This window comes from Pipistrellus kuhlii, unplaced genomic scaffold (assembly GCF_014108245.1).
Source record: "Pipistrellus kuhlii isolate mPipKuh1 unplaced genomic scaffold, mPipKuh1.p scaffold_m20_p_14, whole genome shotgun sequence".
NCBI classification, from domain to species: Eukaryota; Metazoa; Chordata; class Mammalia; order Chiroptera; family Vespertilionidae; genus Pipistrellus; species Pipistrellus kuhlii.
The window spans coordinates 22,075,538-22,096,526 of record NW_023425449.1 but is presented as its reverse complement, the minus strand read 5'-3'; the positions used below and the strand labels follow the sequence as shown (position 1 = coordinate 22,096,526).

The 20,989-nt window shown below is 37.3% G+C and overlaps 1 pseudogene; it reads left to right on the top strand.

The window, feature by feature from the left end:
- Positions 1-10,383: 10,383 nt before the first annotated feature.
- LOC118718251 lies at positions 10,384-11,212 on the top strand (annotated as a pseudogene).
- Positions 11,213-20,989: the final 9,777 nt, after the last annotated feature.

Here is a 20,989-nt window from a genome sequence, read left to right as displayed (position 1 = left end):
ACAGTATGACAAAATACTAGGTTAGTATATTTTAAAGGCAGAATATGTTACAATACTGTAATCCAACTCTTGCAAGCTTTGTATAACGTGACTATTTTAGTTGTACATACATGTACACACACACATAAACACAGATAAATACAAATACTTCGAAAGTATAGATAGTGTCTACTTCAAAATGTTGCTATTTGGATTTTTTTATATATAGTATATATATATATATAGTAAATATAATAAATAAATTTAAATCAAATAAAGCCAAGCCTTTCATCTTGCAAATTTCAATAGCATTTCAATTCCAGTTTCAATTCCTCATTTTCATTCTTTCATCAAGAATTAGTTGGGCAATGGTACAGGTCAAAGCTAAATGGTATATACATAAACTCTCCCTATCACAGGGCCTGAGAAATAGTAGACCTTCAAAGGAAGCTAGTTACTACCTTCCCTTTGCAATGTTTTCATATGTGACACCCACTCCACACTATTTTGCATCTAATGTGAACTGGCTCTAAGAACACAATTAGCTCCAGAGAAATATCTGGAGAAGGGGACTAAATCAAGCAAAAAGCTAAAAGGCTTCCAGAATTTTGTGCAGTGCCTCTGGACAAAGCCTTAAGCCAACGTCAGTTTCCAAATGACAGGATGATAGGTCTTCATCTCCTAGTGCGTGATCTTAGACTACCTTACCTATGAGCATGGACTAAGAATAACCTATTTCCAGAAAGTGTTCTCTCATTACCTTTTAAAAGCATGAATCAGAACCTGAAAAGGCTTGGTTTCATTACTACTTTAAAATAACCACGGGAAGGTACCCAGAGCCTCATGTCCAGGCCTAATGGATTCTGCCCCTGAAAAAGGCATAATTTTGTACTCTTCCAGTTAACTGAAGAGTTTCCATGGGAACAGATATCTGGGGACGAACTCTACTCATCTCTAGGTTGGGGAGCTATGTGAATGAGTAAAAAGATAAAATCTGTCCTTTTTGGGAGCTGATTGGCTTTATCTACACGGATAAAATTGGCCATAACTGAGGAGAGGGAGAATCTAAAGTGACATGGGATTTTAAAGCCAGAGCAGTGAAAGCTTCACAGAAGTGTGACACCTCTAGCCCCTAAGGGGAGATCTGAGCAAAAGTAATTAATAGACAGGGAAGAAATGTTCCAGTTTCAGGGAACATGTGTCAAGGCCCTAAGGTCAGATTAAAGTAATCCAAAGAAATTCTGTATGACTGCAATGCTAAAGAGAAAAAATTCAGATTAGTCGGAAACTGGAAAATAAAGGTCCCAATACTCATATCTGTATCCTACCTTACAGTCATTGAAGGATTTTACACAGAGAGGTGATGTGATCAGATTTTTGGTTTGAGAAGATTAGCCTGAATTCAGAACAGAGAATGGATGGGTTGGATCCAGGAAAAAATATCTGGATGGCTGTTAGGACCCTGGCTGCTGTCATAATCTAGTTGGCAGATGATGGTGGAATGCCTTATATTGGCAGCATAGAACAAAAAATATATATATATTTGAGAGCTATTGAGGAGGTAAAATAAATAGTTCTTGGTAATGGATTAGACATAGTATTGTAGTTAAGGAGAAGAAATTCCCTAGAGCCTTGGTCAGCAAACTGAGGCTGGAGAGCCACATGGGGCTCTTTGGCCCCTTGGGTATGGCTCTTCCACAAAATACCACAGCCTGGGTGAGTCTGTTTTGAAGAAGTGGCATTAGAAAAACTTAAAGTTTAAAAAATTTGGCTCTCAAAAGAAATTTCAATCGTTGCACTGTTGATATTTGGCTCTATTGACTAATGAGTTTGCCGACCACTGCTCTAGAGCAGTACCTGACATTAGTAGCTTTCAAATAAATACCTACCCAGTAAATCATTACAGTGTAGCATGTTAAATGAAAAAGAAATCTCTTGAATATTATGTAGTATATAATATTTTTATTAATATCTATATCTATATCTATATCTATCTATCTATCTATCTATCTATATATATATATATATATATGAATCAAAGTACAGTTCCAGTTCTTCCACTTACTAAGAAACTTTGATCAGATCATTTAATGTCTATGTGACTAAATTTCTTCCTCCATAAAATCAGAGCCCTACTTGGTTTGACTCAGTGGATAGATCATCAGCCTGTGAACAGAAGAGTCCTGGGTTCCATTCTGGTCAAGGACACAAGCCTTGGTTGTGGGCTCGATCCTTAGTAGGGAGCCTGCAGGAGGCAACTGATCACTGATTCTCCCTCATCATTGATGTTTTTATCTCTTCTTCTCCCTTCCTCCCAGAAATCAATAAAAATATTTCATTTTTAGAAATGGGAGAAAAAAATCATACTATAAACCTCATATGGCATTTTTATGAGGATTAAATGGAAAATTCAAATGAAACATGTTGCACAGTTATTAATAAAAAGCAAATATTCAATATATTAATATAATATGTGAGCTTTAAAATGTGTATATAATTGCTGTACGTTATTATAAATATGGACAAAAATGCATTAAGGTGTAAATCAGATTTTAAAAGGGAATTATTTTGTTGGGTATATGAAAAATGGAGAAAGGGAGATAGAATCAAAAAGACAAAAACAAAGTGGAAAATCAATGGACACAATATGACCACATTTATGAACTATTGTAAAATTATGTCTCTATGTATACATTTAGAGATAAATTTTGCATGTTTTCAATAAAAATAACCATCTCATAAGTTTATATCCTTTATATATATACATTTAAATTTTTTCTTCAATAAATATATAAGTTGCTTAAAATAAAAAATTAATTTGCAAGTATAAAAAGCTCTAAAGTATCTATTTTTTTATTTAGATTTTAAAGTCATATTCTCTTAAAGCCTAATCCAGCCAGTGGTGTCATCTTATAATTAAAAAGTAATTCCCCGCCGAAACTGGTTTGGCTCAATGGATAGAGCATCAGCTTGGGGACTGAAAGGTCCCGGGTTCGATTCCGGTCAAGGGCATGTACCTTGGTTTCGGGCATATCCCCAGTAGGGGGTGTGCAAGAGGCAGCTGATCGATGACTCTCTCTCATAGATGTTTCTAACTCTCTATCTCTCTCCCTTCCTCTCTGTACAAAATCAATAAAATATATATATTTTAAAAAAAAAGTAATTCCCCTAGGTTTGAGGGCACTAAAATTTCCCCATAATTTGCCCTATATTTGTGCTTTAAACATTCAGGAGCTGAAACACATTTCAAAAGTGTATATCCACCCAACTATAATGAAAGAGATATAATATTACTGTACACAATGGCTAAGAAAACTAATAAAATAAAGCAGACCTTGGTATTTAAGCAGTGCAAATTCAGAGTAAATGGCAGATAACAGTCCTAAAAACTGATTTATGTAATTAAATAAGAAAAAAAATAATCTGTAGTAATTATCTCTCTTAAATCACATAAGTCAGTTTTAAGCAAAAGTACTCAAACAAAACTTCCCCCAAACACAATGGAAGCTTGCTTTAATATGCAATTAAATGGGCATGCAGAGGGAGGAGAAAATTAGGAAACATACAATATTGAAAATTTTGTGTTATTTTCCAAAGCAGAGAATTCTTAGGTCCATGAAGGCTTAGCTAAAGATTGAGTGCAAATAAGCAATCTGATTACAGAAAAAAATTGGAAGAAAGAAAGCTGAAGGACAGAAATAACCTAAACTAAATGAAGGTCAAGAGAGGCTAGAATAAAATTATCAGGCTCTTGAGCTAAAAAAATATCTTTGAATAATAACTATATTCTAGGTACTGTATTAAATACATTTATAAATGTTATCTTGTCCAGTCCTCCCAAACAACCCTTTCCATTTCACTGTAAAGTAGGGGTGTCGAACTCAATCAGAGAAGGGGCCAAAATCTAAAATCCAGCCTAAATCGCGGGCCGAATGGTTTACTGAACAGTCATAAACTGTCATTGTGATGGAAACGCAGCGGAGTGCAGTGATGACAGCGTGGTGCGGGCCACATTGCAAGGCCTGGCGGGACGGATTTGGCCCGCGGGCCTTGTGTTTGACACATGTGCTGTAAAGGAATCTGAAGACAAAGAAAGGTTAAATGACATGTGAATTACTCCAACTGCTTGAATTTTTTCTTTGCTCCCATGGTGTGGGGATTGGGAAAGAGGAACAAAATTTCAGATTTCTCTTGAGAAAAATCTATGCATGAGTGTAAAGGCAGAATTGTAAAGTGGCATTTAAAAAATGTCCGCCTATCCCTTAATACCAGATGACTTTTGTATGACTTTTTTGTTAAAGGAAAATGCTTATATTATATAATAATTAGAGGCCCAGTGCACAAAATTCATGCACTGAGTGGGGGTGGAGGGGTTGGAATTGTCCCTCAACCCGGCCTGCGCCCTCTCGCAGTCCGGGAGCCCTGGGGGGGATGTCCTTAATGTTACCACGGAAGCCAGCTTCTGGTTGAGTGGTGCTCCTCCTGTGGGAATGGACTGACCACCGGGGGCAACTCCTGCATTGAGTGTCTGCCCCAGGTGGTCAGGGCATGTTATAGCAACTGATAGTTCTGCCATTTGGTCCATTTGCATATTATCCTTTTATTACTTAGGATTATATAGGGTTCTAGCATGATAAAGCTTGAACTTTCACCGAAACCGGCTTGGCTCAGCGGTAGAGCATTGGTCTGCGGACTGAAAGGTCCCAGGTTCGATTCTGGTCAAGGACATGTACATTGGTTGGGGGGGGTGCAAGAGGCAGCTGGTTGATGTTTCTCTCTCATCGACGTTTCTAGCTCTCTATCTCTCTCCCTTCCTCTCTGTAAAAAATCAATAAAAATACATTAAAAAAAAAAAAGTTTGAACTCTCACTGATACTTGAGTATGTTGGTTGTATCAAAAGACAGTGCCACTGTACAAATTGTTGAGTTTGTTACTAATGACATAGGCTAGGGAGCTAGATTACAAACGCTCAGCAGAAGGGCAGCTTTGCAGGTTCTTTACATTTGACATGAAGGAGGAAATGTAAGGGAGATTACCTGAGGGTGGGAGGGAGCAAGGCTTGGACTGGATTACAAGATTATGCACTTTCTTGGGTAGGAGAGGTATTACCTCTGGCATATTAAGGGTGCGCTAATCCAGATGCACGAAAGCAATGAAGAGAAGGAACTTGCTTAAAAACCTTTCACTGAAGAGATTACAGGCCTGGAGTGTGTCTACCCACCATGACCTGCCCAGTTAGGAATTTATGATTTATTACAGCTTTCGTTTACACCGGAAAGGCTCAAAGACCTTAAATGAAGAGGTTATTTCCAGAGATGAGTACGGGGTAAAAGGAAACCAAGAAATGCTGGTGAGAACCCCAGCCCTGTAGGCACCTCAAGCAAGGCCTGTGGGAGGTCCAGGCCTGCAGCAGGCAGAGCAGGAGAATGCAGACCTCCGCCCTCCTTGAGCCAAACCAAACACACATGTGTACAGATAGCAATCATCCTGCGAAACAGGCGCTGAAACAGAACAGCTTCTGACAACAAACAAGAGAAGGAGACCAGTGGAGCCTTGGGGAGCTGTAGGGACCCTCCCGGCTCCTGTAGCATCACTGTCACTGGTAAGGCGGCGGGAGCTCCATTAGGGGGCTTTGGCCTACCTTCAAGGTCACTGCAACACGTTCACAGGTCCGTGGCCTCTGCCTTTTGCCTCCGAACCGAGGGAGCAAGCAGGAACCACAGGGCGTGGGCACTCCCACCAGGCCTCCTGCAAGGGTGTTCCTCCCCGCAGGCTGCGCCCAAGGCGCCCAGAGCGCATGCTCCGCTCCAAGTGGCTTCACCTGGCTACGCTGCAGGTGGGGCCTCACAGGGTCTTTCTACGCAGGACCACTTCCTGTGAAGCAGCACCACTTCCTGTGCAACAAACAGGAGACAGACCTTATAGAAAAGACTGGAGAGCCCCAGGGGCACCCCTGGACTGCGGGAATTCTCAGGGATTGGAGCGGCCAGTGCGCCACTGTTTATGTCTCCCACCACCTCCATAGGGTGGGCAGTAGCTCTGTCCAGGTGCTCTGGTCTACCTGCAAGGTCACTGCACCGTTCCTGGACGCATCTCCAGAGTCCATGGCGGTGGGAAGAAAGGGAGCAAACAGGATCCGCAGGGCATCGCTACACACTGTGGGCCTCCCATCTGGAGCTGCTCCCTGCAGGGTAGGCCAGTGCAGGGTTACCTCAAGTGCCCTCCACCCTACTGGCATGCAAACCCACCCTGCACACACAGCATACACGGAGCCTATGAAAATATGCCTAGAGTTCATCACCAAAATCATGAGATGCCATTACAAACCATTAGAATGGCATATTCATAACATCCTATCAACATCTGAATAACTACATAAATTGTGGTATATACATACAATGAAATACAACTCGACAATGAAAAAGAAATAAACTACTAATAAAAGCAACAACATGACTACATCTCAAGAATACCTTGCTGCCCTAGCCTATTTTGCTCAGTGGGTAGAGCATCTGCCTGCAGACTGTAAGGGTCCCAAGTTCCATTAAAGTCAAGGACACATGCCCAGGTTGTGGGATTGATCCTCAGGAGTGGGTGAACAGGAGACAGCCAATCAATGATTCTCTCTCATCATTGATGTTTCTATCTCTCTTTCTCTCTCTCTCTCTCTCTCTCTGAGATCAATAAAATATACTTTTAAAAAAGAATATCTTGCTATTTAAAACAATCCAGGCACAAAAGAGTATATACTATATGATTTAATTCATGCAAAATTTTAGAGAAGCCAAAACTATAGTAAAAATAATCGATAATTGCCAAAAAACCAAGTTTACTTTATAGCACATGTGTCAAACACAAGGCCCGCGGGCCAAATCCGTCCCGCCAGGCCTTGCAATGTGGCCCGCACAGCGCTGTCATCACTGCACTCCGCTGCGTTTCCATCACAATGACAGTTTATGACTGTTCAGTAAACCATTCGGCCCGCGATTTAGGCTGGATTTTAGATTTTGGCCCCTTCTCTGATTGAGTTCGACACCCCTACTTTATAGGAATGTAAAGGAACTTTTTAGGGGGATGAAAGTATCATGATTACTGTAGAGGTTACAGAACTGTACACAATTATCAAAACTCAATAAATGTTATACTTAAAATTAGTGAATTTTATTCTGTGTGAATTACATTTCAATAATGCTGATTTTTTAAAAATAAATTTCAGGGGAAAAAATAATAACCTACAGCCCTAGTGACTTAATTGTCAATGGAAATGTTTCGCTGGTAGAAATTTAATTGCCAATGGAATTGTCTTAACTAAGAGAATGTAATCTTTTACTGATTAATGAGTTACATGCAATCTGAAACATGGTATGATCATAAAACAATGTTCAAAATACAGATTATTCAAAATAGCCAAGATAAGACCAAGTATCATTGAGGGCAACAATTAGAATTCTCATACACTCCTGCTCTTTCCAAAAGCAAACTAATTTGTATTATCTTAACCTTAAATACACTTATCACCTGTGGACCTAACAGTTTTATGTGTGGGTATCTGATAAAAATAAGTTCTATATCCATCAAATTAACTACAGAAGAACTGCATAGATGCATTATTCATAATATTTCTAAATGGAAAACACATCAAATGCCCAAAAAACAAACATGGAAAAATAAATTTTAGTATATTTTTCAAAATTGTAGTATAGTCACAAAGTGGAATACTACTGAGCAATAAAAATTGAACTACTGTGACCCACAACAATATAGATAAATCTAATAGACAACGTTGAACAAAAAAAATCAGACACCATATTCCATTCAAATAAAGTTGAGACTATACAAAACGAATCTAAATTAGTATAAATCAGAATGGTCCTATTTATTTGCATGGTGGGGGGCAGTTATTCTGAGAGGGGGCATGAGGGAACCTTCTGTCTTGATCTGGGTGGTGGAACAAAGCTATATACCCATTTATACTCAATAATATATACATTTAAAATTGGTGCACTTCACTATATGGGCATTACACCATGATTTAAAAATTCTTAAAAGTTTAAGTAATGCTTTAAAACAGAAAAAAAAAGTGATGATATATCATAGTCTTAGATACTAAATGCTATTCTTGTTCTGTGGCTAAGGGGCTGGTGGTGGTGGGGGGAGGAGGCTGCTTTTGGAACATGCTCTTTATAAAATTCCCTCTTAGTATTAAGAAATTCCCAGGATCAGATAAGATCAGCCTTCAAGCAATAGGAGAAAAAAGCAAGCTCTCGGTTTCTTTAATTAAAATGTCAACACTTACTTCTCCAGTGGTTATTTCTTTTTAGTTTCCCATAAGGGCTGACCATGGACAGATCTGGCCTGGGAATGTACAGATTGTGAACTAAACACCCTCTGCTTCTGAGCAGTGGTGGAGACTTGGAGGAGTCAGTTACCTTCCTTATGATATCAGATTCACAAGTGATAAAAAATGTATTATTAGCAATATTAAAATACCTTCTGTCTACTGAATATTTGTTATGAGCTGGGCACTGTGTGCGGGCACTTTGCACATAGTTCTCTAACCTTGTATGGAAGATCATTTTATTGAGAGCCAATATAAGAGTGCTCTCTGGAGTCAGATTTCCTAAGTTAAAAACCTGGTTATGCTTCTCAGATGTACCAACTTGGGCCCTAGTATCTTCATCTGTAAAATGGGAATAAAAAAATTACCTTCCTCCCAGGACAGTTGCTAGGATAAGCAAGTTAATATATATAAAGCATTGAGACTATGTCTGGAACATACAAAGGAATATTCAAAGGAATATAAATGCATTTGCTAAATAAAATAATAAAAATCATTTTAAAGATGGGAAAATACAAGTTCACAACAGCAATGGCCTACCAAATGGTGTGCAGTGAGGTGCTATACTCCAGGTATAGAAAACAAAGGATTGCATTGTATGTTGGAATACTTTTAATAAGAAAAATAAGACTTTTGATTATCATCATACCCTGTCAATTCAAAACAATGTTAGAAATATATTACCACCCTCCAACTATTTTCAGGCACCCCTGCTGGCCTGCTCGCTTCCACCTGCCCCCCACCAGCCTGATCACCCCTAGTGGCCCCCACACACACCGGCCTGATCACCCACAACTACCATCCCATCCTGGCCTGACCATCCACAACTGCCCTCCCTTCTTGGCTCCTAGCCACCTCTACCTTAGCCCTGCCACCATGGTTTTGTCCAGAAGAATGTCTGGAAGGTCTCCCAATCTAATTAGCATATTACCCTTTTATTAGTATAGATGTCAAATTCTATACTGACCCAACCTCCTCTAAGGGCCACTCTTGTTATTAGAATACATATCTTACAATCCTTATTTGCTGTGTATAGTGTCTATGCCTTCTTTGAAACACCTTCTATTCAAGAAATAAATAGTTGCCCTATCTGGTTTGGTTCAATGGATACAGCATCAACCTGTGGACTGAAAGATCTTGGGTTCAATTCCAGAGAAGGGCACATGACCGAGTTGTGGGCTTGATCCCCAGTAGGGGGGCAAGCAGGAGGCAGACGATCAAATGATTCTCTTTCATCATTGATGTTTCTAATTCTCTCTCCCTCTCCTTTCCTCTCTGAAATCTACAAAAATAAAACAAAATAAATAGTAGTACCTACCATGTACTGGATTCTGTTCTAGCCACTGAGTGTAGGACAGGGAACAAAACAATGTTTGTTTGTTTTTTCTTAGAGCTTACATTCTAGTAGGGTGAGATAAAATAAATAAAAAAGCAAATACAAACATTATTTTCAGATGACAATAAGTAATTAAAATAAACCAGGGTGATGGGCCAGAGCTGTGCTAACCAACATAGTAACTAATCATGGGGCTCTTGAGAACTTAGTATGTAGTTAATCCAAATTGAAATGTAATAGTAAGTGTAAAACATACATGGATTTCAAAGACTTAGTACTAAAAAAAAGGAGTGTAAATTATCTCATTAATAATTTTTACACATTATTTCATGTTGATAAGGAAAAGAGCCTTTTTTGTATAAAACAACACATTTACCGTCTCCAGTGTCCTTTTCTTTTTCAAGTTTTCTTCTGCTATTTTTTTCCACATAAAACTTTTTTTTAAATTTTTTTTTAAAGTACAAATCTGCTGGTGATGAATTCTGTCAGATTTTATTCATTTGAGTCTTTATTTTGCTTTTATTTTAAAATCTATTTTCACTGAATAGAGAATTGTAGGTTGATAGCTTTTGTTCCTTTAGCATTTTGAAGATGTCATTCTATTGTCTTCTGGCCTTCATTGTTTTTTATTAGAAGTCCACAGACATATTTTTCACTCTACATAGAATGTGCATTCTGCTTTAAAGATTTATTGTTAAACATAGGTTTTCAAAAATTATGTGGTCCTTTTTGGCTCTCTGAGCAGCACCATGGCGGTGGGCAAGAACAAGTGCCTTACGAAAGGCAGCACAAAAGGAGCCAAGAAGAAAGTGGTTGATCCATTTTCTAAGCTTGGTATGATGTGAAAGCAACAGCTATGTTCAATATAAGAAATATTGGGAAAACACTGGTTATGAGAACTCAAGGAACCAAAATTGCATCTGATGGTCTCAAGGGTCGTGTTTTTGAAGTGAGCCTGGCTGATCTGCAGAATGATGAAGTTGCATTTAGAAAATTCAAGCTAATCACTGAGGATGTTCAGGGCAAAAACTGCCTGACTAATTTCCATGGCATGGATCTTACACGGGACAAAATGTGCTCTATGGTCAAGAAGTGGCAGACCATGATTGAAGCCCATATCGATGTCAAGATTACCAATGGTTATTTGCTTCGTCTCTTCTGTTTTGTTTTTACTAAAAAAAAGCAGCAATCAGATTCGAAAGACCTCCTATGCTCAGCATCAGCAGGTTTGCCAAATCTGGAAGAAAATGATGGAAATCATGAGAGGTGCAGACAAATGACTTGAAAGAAGTGGTCAATAAATTGATTCCAGACAGCATTGGAACAGACATAGAAAAGGCTTGCCAATCTATCTATCAGATCTGCTCCATGAGGCCTTTGTTAGAAAAGTCAAAATGCTAAAGAAGCCCAAGTTTGAATTGGGAAAACTCATGGAGCTTCATGGTGAAGGTAGCAGTTCTGGAAAAGCTACTGGGGATGAGACAGGTGTTAAAGTTGAACGAGCTGATAGATATGAGTCTCCAGTCCAAGAATCTGTTTAAAATCCAGACATTTAATGGTGACAAATTTAAAAAAAAAACCTATTTGTGATTAAAAAAAAATTATGAGGTAATATTTTAGGTTTTCTTTGCTTATCCTGCTTGGGGTGCTGTCAAGGATATTGAATATGTAGAATCATAGGTTTCATCAAATTTACAAAAAATGTTGCCATTGTTTCTTCAAATAATTTTCTGGTTTTCTTCATCTCCTTTTGACAAAACTCTAATTGATATCATCCTCTGGACACTATGAATCTGTTCTTTTTGCCTTTTTGCCCTCTGTACTTCAGTTTGCATAGTTTCCATTGCTATGCTTCCAAATTCAGTGATTTTTATTTTCCTTCTTAGTGTCTAATCAGTTGTTAAGCCCTTCCAATGAAATTTTCCATTTCAGGCATTGTTTCATTTCTAAAAGCTCAATTTAGAAAAAATCCTTAATTCCTCTCCTCATTAGGCTTATGTTTCCCATTAAATCCTTGAAGGTATTTATATTACCTATTTTAATATCCTTGTGTGCTAATCCCATTACCTTTAACATGCTTAATTTGGTTTATAATGATTGATGCTTCTCTTTGTAGAAAGTTTTATTTTTTTCTACTTCTTCACATATCTAGTATTTTTTATTAAGTCCTAGACATTTTGCATTTTACAATGTAATGTTATATTTTTCTTTTTTAAACACATTTCTTTAAAAGCTATTGGACTTTATTTGGGTAGACACTTAATTCACCTGTTATTTAGCTTGAACTTTTCAAGGTTTGTTTTTTATGAGCTTTTTAGGGCAGGTTTTGAGTATCCTTGATTCTAGGACTAGTTTATTCTCTTTAGTAAGGCAGGAGCCTCAGATGTGTCCAGTGAGTACCACAGGGCTTCAACAAAAACTCTTTACTATGGTTGATCAAGACTCAAACATTTCTCAGCCCTGCGTTTGGCCTGGAACTCTTCAGTTTACAGTTCATTGGTTGTTTTTGCCCAGCCTTATAGAGTCTCATTTTGACATTTATAGTTTAGCATTCAACATTATACTCATAAGGGGGCCTTATGAAGACTTTGGAGCTCTTCCTTTAGTCAGTTCCCCCTTCCCCAGTACTCTGACTCTTCACTGAGCACAGCGAGAAAGCCAGGAGAAAATAAAAACTTTCACATTCCAGATACCCCACTCTTCCAAAATTCCAAACTCTGACTTCTATGTTCTGCTTAAGATTCTCCTCCTTTTACTATATTCTGGAAAGTGCTTCCAGACAAAAGCCCAGATGAACATAAAGTTCACATTGTTTACTTCCCTTCCCACCATCCTGCCTATTGTCTAATGTCCAGAAATAGTGGCCTCATATCTTATCCAGTTTTCTCATTGTATTCCATGAGAGGCTATGTCCCATCACAGCCAGAAGCAAAAGTAAACCTTTGTGCCCAGGCCAGTTAGCTCAGTTGGTAAGAGCATCCTCCTGATACGCCAAGGTTTCAGGTTTGATCCCTAGCCAGGGCATCTACAAGAAGCAAACGATGGCCCTGACCAGTTTGGCTCAATGGATAGAATGTCTGCCTGTGGACTCAAGGGTCCCAGGTTCTATTCTAGTCAGAGGCATATACCTTGGTTGTGGGCACATACCCAATGGGGAGAGTTCAGGAGATGAGTGATTGATGTTTCTAACTCTCTGTAAAAATCAATAATATATATTGATTACTCTCCCTTACTCTCTGTAAAAAATCAATAATATATATATTTAAAGCAACCAATGGATGCATAAGGAGTGGAACAACAAGTTGATCTCTCTCTCTCTCTCTCTCTCTCTCTCTCTCTCTCTCTCTCTCTCTTTCTCTCTCTCTGACTCTGTCTCTTTCTCTCCCTCTCTCTCTCTCTCTCTCTCTCTCTCTTTCTCTCTCTCTCTCTCTCTCTCTCTCTCTCTCTCTCTCTCTCTCTCTCTCTTTCTCTCTCTCTGACTCTGTCTCTTTCTCTCTCTCTCTCTCTCTCTCTCTCTCTCTCTCTCTCTCTCTCTCTCTCTCTCTCTCTCTCTCTCTCTCTCTCTCTCTCTCTCTCTCTCTCTCTCTCTCTTTCTCTCTCTTTCTCCAACAACAACAACAATAACAACAACAACAACAACAACAAAAGCCTGTGTGAAAATCAGCAATGTATAAATATAAAAAATGTTGGGTTTTTTTAAAGTAAATGGATTCCAAGGGCATCTCATCATAAGAAACATCTAACCTAGTACACTGACTTTCAAACTTGGTTGCACATTGGAATAACCTGAAGTATCACTCCTAGGGTTTCTGATTTAAATGGTCTGGAATGTCACTTGGTCATGAGAAATGTTTAAGGACAACTTGATGGTTCTACTAAGCAGCCAAGCTTTTTCCAGTAATGTATGAGAACCACTGCTTTGGTACACTGAAGTATTTAGTGATGGAATTTACACTCCAAAGAGGTAGATGAAGTGTGTATGGGTGTTTGTATCTTTGGTATCAACACACAACTGAATATGCCTATATATGTAAAGTATACCCTTCACCTAGCTCTCTAGATCAGTGGTTCTCAAACACTGTTGAAAAAATACTGCTCAAGAGAAATGCCTAGAAAAAAAATTTTTTTTACAGCTAAGGTGGTGCCTCGTCACCCCTAAGAAAAGAGTGGAAAATGTGGTTCAAGTGGTTGAAGGAGCAGCTGTTTGTTAATGGGTAATGGCCTATATTTCATGGATTAACCACTTCATCATCTGCCCATTAATGTGAGTCAGAATGGCTACACTGAATCCTCGCAGAGGAGGCATCTGTTTGAATGCCAGGGCAGAGTAGAGCTTACACCCCTCTCTTCTACTCTCCAGTTGCTACAGTTTTTCATACCATGATTCTTAGGCAATTATTAAAGGATAATCTATCTCTACTGAACCAGGGATTGGATTGACAAAAACTTCATAGCCTAAATTGGGTTTTCTTCTCTGGATTACTAAAAAAGAATGAATATAAAGGAAAAGTACACTTATTGATAGTCAGGTATTATATTTTATATGTACAATCTCAATAATAGCACCAGTTACCTTATGGAATAGGATAGCTCCATTTCAAAGAACCAGGAAAGTATTAAGATCATCTCTCTCATGATTTTCTCAGTATTTTCACATAAAAACAAACAAACAAATGATGAAACTTATTAAAGTATATCAGCTTTTGCCATGGCTGATTTGGCTCAGTGGATAGAGTGTAGGCCTGGGGACTGAAGGGTCCTGAGTTCAATTCCAGTAGAGGGCACATGCATGCAGGAGGCAACCAGTCAATGTTACACTCTCATATGAATGTTTCTTTTCCCTTCCTCTCTTTCTAAAAATTAATAAACTATTCTTTAAAATAATATACAATCCAATACCACCATATAGAAAATCATTTGGAAACCCATTATTGGAAGACTTCTATTTCACTAAGACAGTCCTATCATTTTGAAAGGTTTCTGGCCCATGTTAATCACTCCATAAGTGTTTGGGTACTGGAAGTTCAAAGATAAATGTGATGGGTCATTGCTATCTAAAGGTCTTTGGGAAGCTATGAGAAAGCCTTGGTTTAGATTCCTCCATCCTTTTCCCCACTCAGATTCCTGATTATCTTCCATCTCTCTTTATATGTAAGGCTAAGTGTGAAGCCAAATGTGCAAAGATTCCTAGTGAGGGGTACTGGAACCACCTTAAAGGAGGACAGTGAAGAGGCTGACAATTCCAGAATTAAACAAAGACTATATTAAGAACTTATGAACAGAAGCAGAGCAGATCTCCACACCCAAAAGGGAGCAGGAATGGGGGTTTGTATGTATATATCCTGCAAAAACACCAGTGGTTTGTAGCAAAGTGGTTTGTGCTTTTTAAGAGCTGTATATTCCGAGGCTGTAAACAACTTACAGGGTCTACTTATGATGTAAGAACATTCCTTTTAGATGATGCAGGCCCTCTGTGAATTAGCAGTCACTGAGAGTAACTTGCTTTTCAAGCTGGCATTGGTTATGCCAAGTGCTAGAAACCATTTTGCCTAACACCTAGTGATAGGCTGTTTAACAGGATAATCCACTTGTTTATATCTTCTTGTTGGTAGGCCTGATTTATTCTACTAATATGTGATAAGCACTTTTTATTAGTCACTTCTTATCATATAAAATGTATGATCATAGTCAAACCTCATAAGATAAATTATGCCCTAATATTCCCATTTTACAGATCAGAAAACTAAGGCTCAGAAAGTTAATTAATTTTTTTACAAAGCATACAACTAGAAATAGTAGAACAAAGATTCCAACCAAAATATCCACCTTTCATATATTATTTTTTAAAACATATTTTATTGATTTTTTTTACAGAGGAAGGGAGGGATAGAGAGTTAGAAACATCCATCAGCTGCCTCCTGCACACTCCCTACTGGGGATGTGCCTACAACCAAGCTACATGCCCTTGACTGGAATTGAACCTGGGATCCTTGAGTCTGTGTAGGCCAACACTCTATCCACTGAGCCAAACCAGTTAGGGCCACCTTTCACATATTCTAATGTTCATATTAAAGGCACAATAAAACTAGCTTCCCAGAGAACTTCTGGACTTGGGGTCCAGGTATGGCCCTTAAGATTTAGACCAGGCCTCTAAGACCTCTTCATCTTATGTTAGTCCTGATGCCAAAAGGTGACTAAGAGAGCCATAGTCAGGGCAGAGCTTACAAGAGTATTAGCAACCAATCAAATCCCATGGGGGAGAGCCTAATATAATGGAAAGAACACTATCTTTGAAGTTCAACTCCTATTTTTTAGACCCAACTGTATCAATTAGGGTGAAATAGTGGCACAACTACTATTATTACATTTGGTGGGAAGCTCACACAAGATAATGTAGAATGAATTAAAGGAATAGTTAATTCCTTTATAATAAAAGAAAAAAGTAATAGAAGTTTAAAGAAGGCACTCTTTAGTCTTTTAGGGAAAGGTTTGGTGAAAGAAGAATTTCAGACCATTGATTACAGTGAGTTTTTATCTATCTCCAGTTTTCATTTACCCTGGCTTTTCTTCCCATCCCCCTGCTTTCCTCCCCTCTCCCTCCCCACCACCTCCATCCTCATTAACATGAGTTAAGGTCTAGTTCAAGGTCTTGCACAAACTTGCAAATTCAATATGATCAAAACTATGTTAAAAAAATAAATGATTCATTAAAAAAAAACAGAAATACACTCAAATGTATTTTGATTATCCCTGAGTGATGAGAATATAGTTGATTTTTTTCTTTTCATAAGAGCATTCTTTTTATAATGAGAACATAATATTTTTGAGTGGAAAAAAAAAATACCTGCTCATTTTAATTCTTGTAACACTTACCCAAATGTGTACTTTAAAATAAATAACAATGAAGTAATTTAACAAGTAAAGAGTGTGTCAAAAAGTTTTATCCATAAACAAATGATCTACTTAAAGATAAATTTAAAAAATGAAGGAGACAAGAATATTCTGCAAAAATGTAACACTAAGTTTTATAATCATGACTATATTCAGGCAAGCAATATAATTTGGGGACAGAACCAATCCTTGAATGTGAAGGCAGAGACTGCTCCATAAGATATTTCAATGTTGTAATGTCTCAAACTATTACCTACACAGAATTGTGGTCACAGAAAAAGAATAACCTACAAAGTATGAACTACTCAGTGGAAACGTGAATATATAACCTAGCCTGGGTTTTCTTGTGGGTTTTTACTGAGCTGGGCAAGATCAAGTTGGAAAAGCACATGTTTGAAAGCTCCATGTACATATTTCATTTTCCTGGAATACAGGAAAGTATCCAAAATCCAATCAGGTGGACTAAGTTCAAAGTGCCCGCCCCCGAGAACACATACACACCCCATTGCTTTAAATATACCCAATCTTGTTGAAGGCTAGTGGAGGTTTTTCATCTACTCACCACTCCTCTATCAACTTCAAATATTTATTCAGCTGCTACTCTCCAGCATAAGCAATTTTTCCAGGAAAAAGAAAAAAAAAGACAGAAGTACTTGGATTTAAACCTAGTTGTCAAATGTTCTGGATATTGTAGTGGCCTAAATAAAATAAACCCTAAAGATGGGTAGTCACAGATGACTGGGAACATGCTTCAGTGATGCCACCATATTTGTAGACTATTTACCTTTCAACTGGAAATTTACTGTCAATTCATCATTACTTTATGAGACACAAAGGGGTGTCATAATCATGTGTCATTTTTGCTGTCTAGCAATTGGCTTATTACTTTCCCTCCGTCTCTGTTATATTCTTCCTGATGGAGTGAAGTATCTTTTCTCAGCAACAGTTTTGAACAAAGCACTGTCATCTGTTGTGGTTAAGAGAATTAATGCTAATCCGTTGTACTTCTTTCTTTGCTTCAGTCTTGCAAGAGAATGTGAAGTATGTATGATTCCTCATTAAGAAGTTTTGCATTACTTGTTATTGTTAAAGTCTACTCCTATCATTTCTTAATAATGACAATGATATAAAAGATTTTTAAATGCTTCCAGGATTATTAAAGCTTATGTTTTATGATGTAGAGATATTATAGATGCCCAGATCAGGCCTATATTTTTCATTTATTCTAAAAGATATAAAATATTGGACAGTCAAAACCCTAGAAGGTAAACCTTGACCAATAAAAGACAGGAAACGAGAAGGAACATTGTCTAACTTTATTCCATGACCCTGTAGTGGGCACTGTACCTGCTTCATGATGTTATATGAACCTTTGACATAGGCCATATAGTCTTGTTTCTTTTTATTGTGAAAATAAAGTTATTTTTTTCTACTTTATCCTGGAAGCTACTTGAAAACTGATTAAAATAAAAAGTAACTTGTTACTTTTAGGTAACAAGTCCTAGAAATATTGCTGAAAGCTACATGACTCTTCAAGTAAATAAGATTTCATTTTCACATAATGACAATACCTGGTGAGATTAAGTGGGTTACAAGGGTTGGGAATATTTCTAAAAATTATGAAGCAATATAGAGATGCCAAATTTCCAAGTTTTTGTTTCCAATGAGAGCATTCAAAAGTAAACTCCAACCACTCTTGCCATAATTCTATAACAAAGAACATTTTGACCTCAGTAGGAATGAAATGTTTTTAGAATTCTAACATTCTGTTATAAACTTGACTTTATGAAAAGTTAATTAATATTCTTATTGTTCTCATTTCACTCCCACTCTAGCTAACACTAGACCTTCCCATAAGGCCTTAACATCTGAGCTTTGTTATAGATTCTGTTTTCTAAGAAACCCATGCTTAGACAATGCTGTTCCCTTATCCTCATTTTAGAGACTAAGATAAAGGAGACTTAAATAAGTTTGTCTAAGCCAGTAAACTGCATAATTGGGATTCAACTCCAATTTGCAAAATTTGTTTGTTGATTATGTTGTTTCTCAATACCACAATCTATTGGTTCTAATAATAAATAACAATGGCTTATAAATATTTCTTTTTTGAGTAATTGTGAATTTTGATAAATATCTCAGAAAAAGGGCCAAACAAATGTGTTAAAATAAAAAGGAAAATTATGGCAGATACCACTAGATAGCTAACCTATATCTAGTTTCCCCTTTTTCTTTAGTAAAAGATTCATGATTTGGTTTAGAGTGGTTGAGTTGTTTTCAGCTTCCTTTGCAGCTAGCGGTAGCTACATGATACAGTTGTGATTCAGGGGATTAATTGAAAATCATTAGGAAGGGATTCTGGGAAAGCTCTTTAAAAGGGGACTTACTTAGCTAAAATCTGTTTGGCCTTTTATATTTCTTCTTCATTCCATTTAGATTGTTAACTCGAAGCTAGAAAAGGAACATTCCTCTTACAACTACAAAACATTTTCGAAAACGAAAACTACATGCCATAGAAGTCTTTGTGGAAACACAGAAGAAATCTGGGAAGCCAATAGTGTCATTTAGCTGCCAAGTTAGGTCTGGACTGCCTACATCAGGTCTTCTTGTTAGGTGAAAAAAATAAACCTCATTGCTAAAGGACCATTTTTTTTTCCTGATTCTAATTATATGTAGCAACATTCAATCTCTAATCTACGATAGGCAAGCCTTTAAAAAAAAAAAGAATGGATTGAAAATGTGGCTGTACATTAAATAATTATAAAAATATCAAGTAAAAAATTTGATGCTCAAAATTGTCAAGAGATGTCAGTAGGATGACTTCCAAGGTAGAATCATGGAACAATAAAGGGAGGGGAGAAAAAAAAATGCATTTGAGTGGGGAAAAGGTCAAGAGGTGGACCAGATGGTAGATATTAAAAGCTGAAAACACAGAACCTCAGCTATCAATGCTTTCAATGTATAAGTTCAATTAATGTGGGCTCCTGAGTTCAAGGGCAGATGGAGGCTACCCACCCAAGCTAAACCTAATGGGATAGCATGAACTCAACCGATACTACAACTTAATAATGCATGGTATTCCAAACTTCTGCTCACACTGCTATAAAGTTTAAGTGTGAACAAAATCTTCTGTACAGCTATTGTGAAATACAAAGATTGGGTCTGAGGTGACCAATGAAGATATTAGAGAATGGGTGGGATCAAAAGCTGGCAGTACTCAGAGCTCCTTCAGCCTTCTTTTAGGAGTTCATGCCTTGGTTTATTCTTCACACAGTGATGAATAACAACCCTGTGGTGAGTGTCTAGTATGTACGAGGCATTGCTAGCAAAAAATAGACATCTCAAAACATTTTCAAAGTATGATTTTCAAAGAGAAAAACATGACTCATGCGGCTAATTTAGTATAGAATGATCAATTTATTTAACTAATATAGAATGTCCAATCTATTTACTAATTTAAGAGGGATCAGCAGAATCATAACACATTATCAAAGAACATTTGAGGAACTGATCATGTATAGGGGTTAAAGAAAGAATATTTTAGTAAGATTGTGAGGTTATACAATGAAGAAACTGTCCTCTGCAGTTAAATTTCCTACTAGGCAGAAATTATTCACATCTCAGGACAAAAATCTGCAAGTTGAAATGTAATATCACAGAGCCAAGGCTCTGATCCCTGGCATTTTTTCCTGGATATTAAGTGGTCCTTGGGAAGATCTACTAGATGATGCTCCAGAAGGACTCTGGAATGACATGCAGTCCTCTTTGCCTTGCTACTAGGTATCAGATAATTCTGAGAATAAGCAGCAGAATCCCTGGGCTGATATATGATATCTATACTTCTCCAACTTCAGGGGGGAAAAGGGGGTGGGGTGGGGAGAAATGAAAGAGAATTATTCCTTTCTTTAGAGAATATATATATATATATATATATATATATATATATATATTAAGCTAACAAACTGCTCTTTAAAATACATCCTACCCTCCTTCCTTGAAAAGTGAAGAGTATCTTTTCATAATGACAACATTGAATGACATTTCTAATACTGTTTATTTTAAATAGTTTAAGTCAGCATAATACCAAAGATAATTTAATTCAAGTTGGGATGTTCTTTTGGTAATCTGCCAATAGCAAAATGAGTTCTAAAAGGCAAGAACATACAATTCATAAATTATATTTTTTCATAAAAATATTTCTTGCCTTGATTTTAGCATATCACTAATTACATTGTTAAAGATTTTCCACATGCTTTGTGTTCTACTGACAGCAAAAGCTAAATTAGACACATTTTTTGAGTCATTATAGTTCTTGGTTTTTTAAATTAATTTCAATTTAAACAATTTTTCCTCTTCTGGAGGCAATAGCAGTTGGAATTGTCAACAAATTCTTTAAGGAATATTTTATTTGATTCTGAACTTAACCATAATTTTACATGTCATGTAA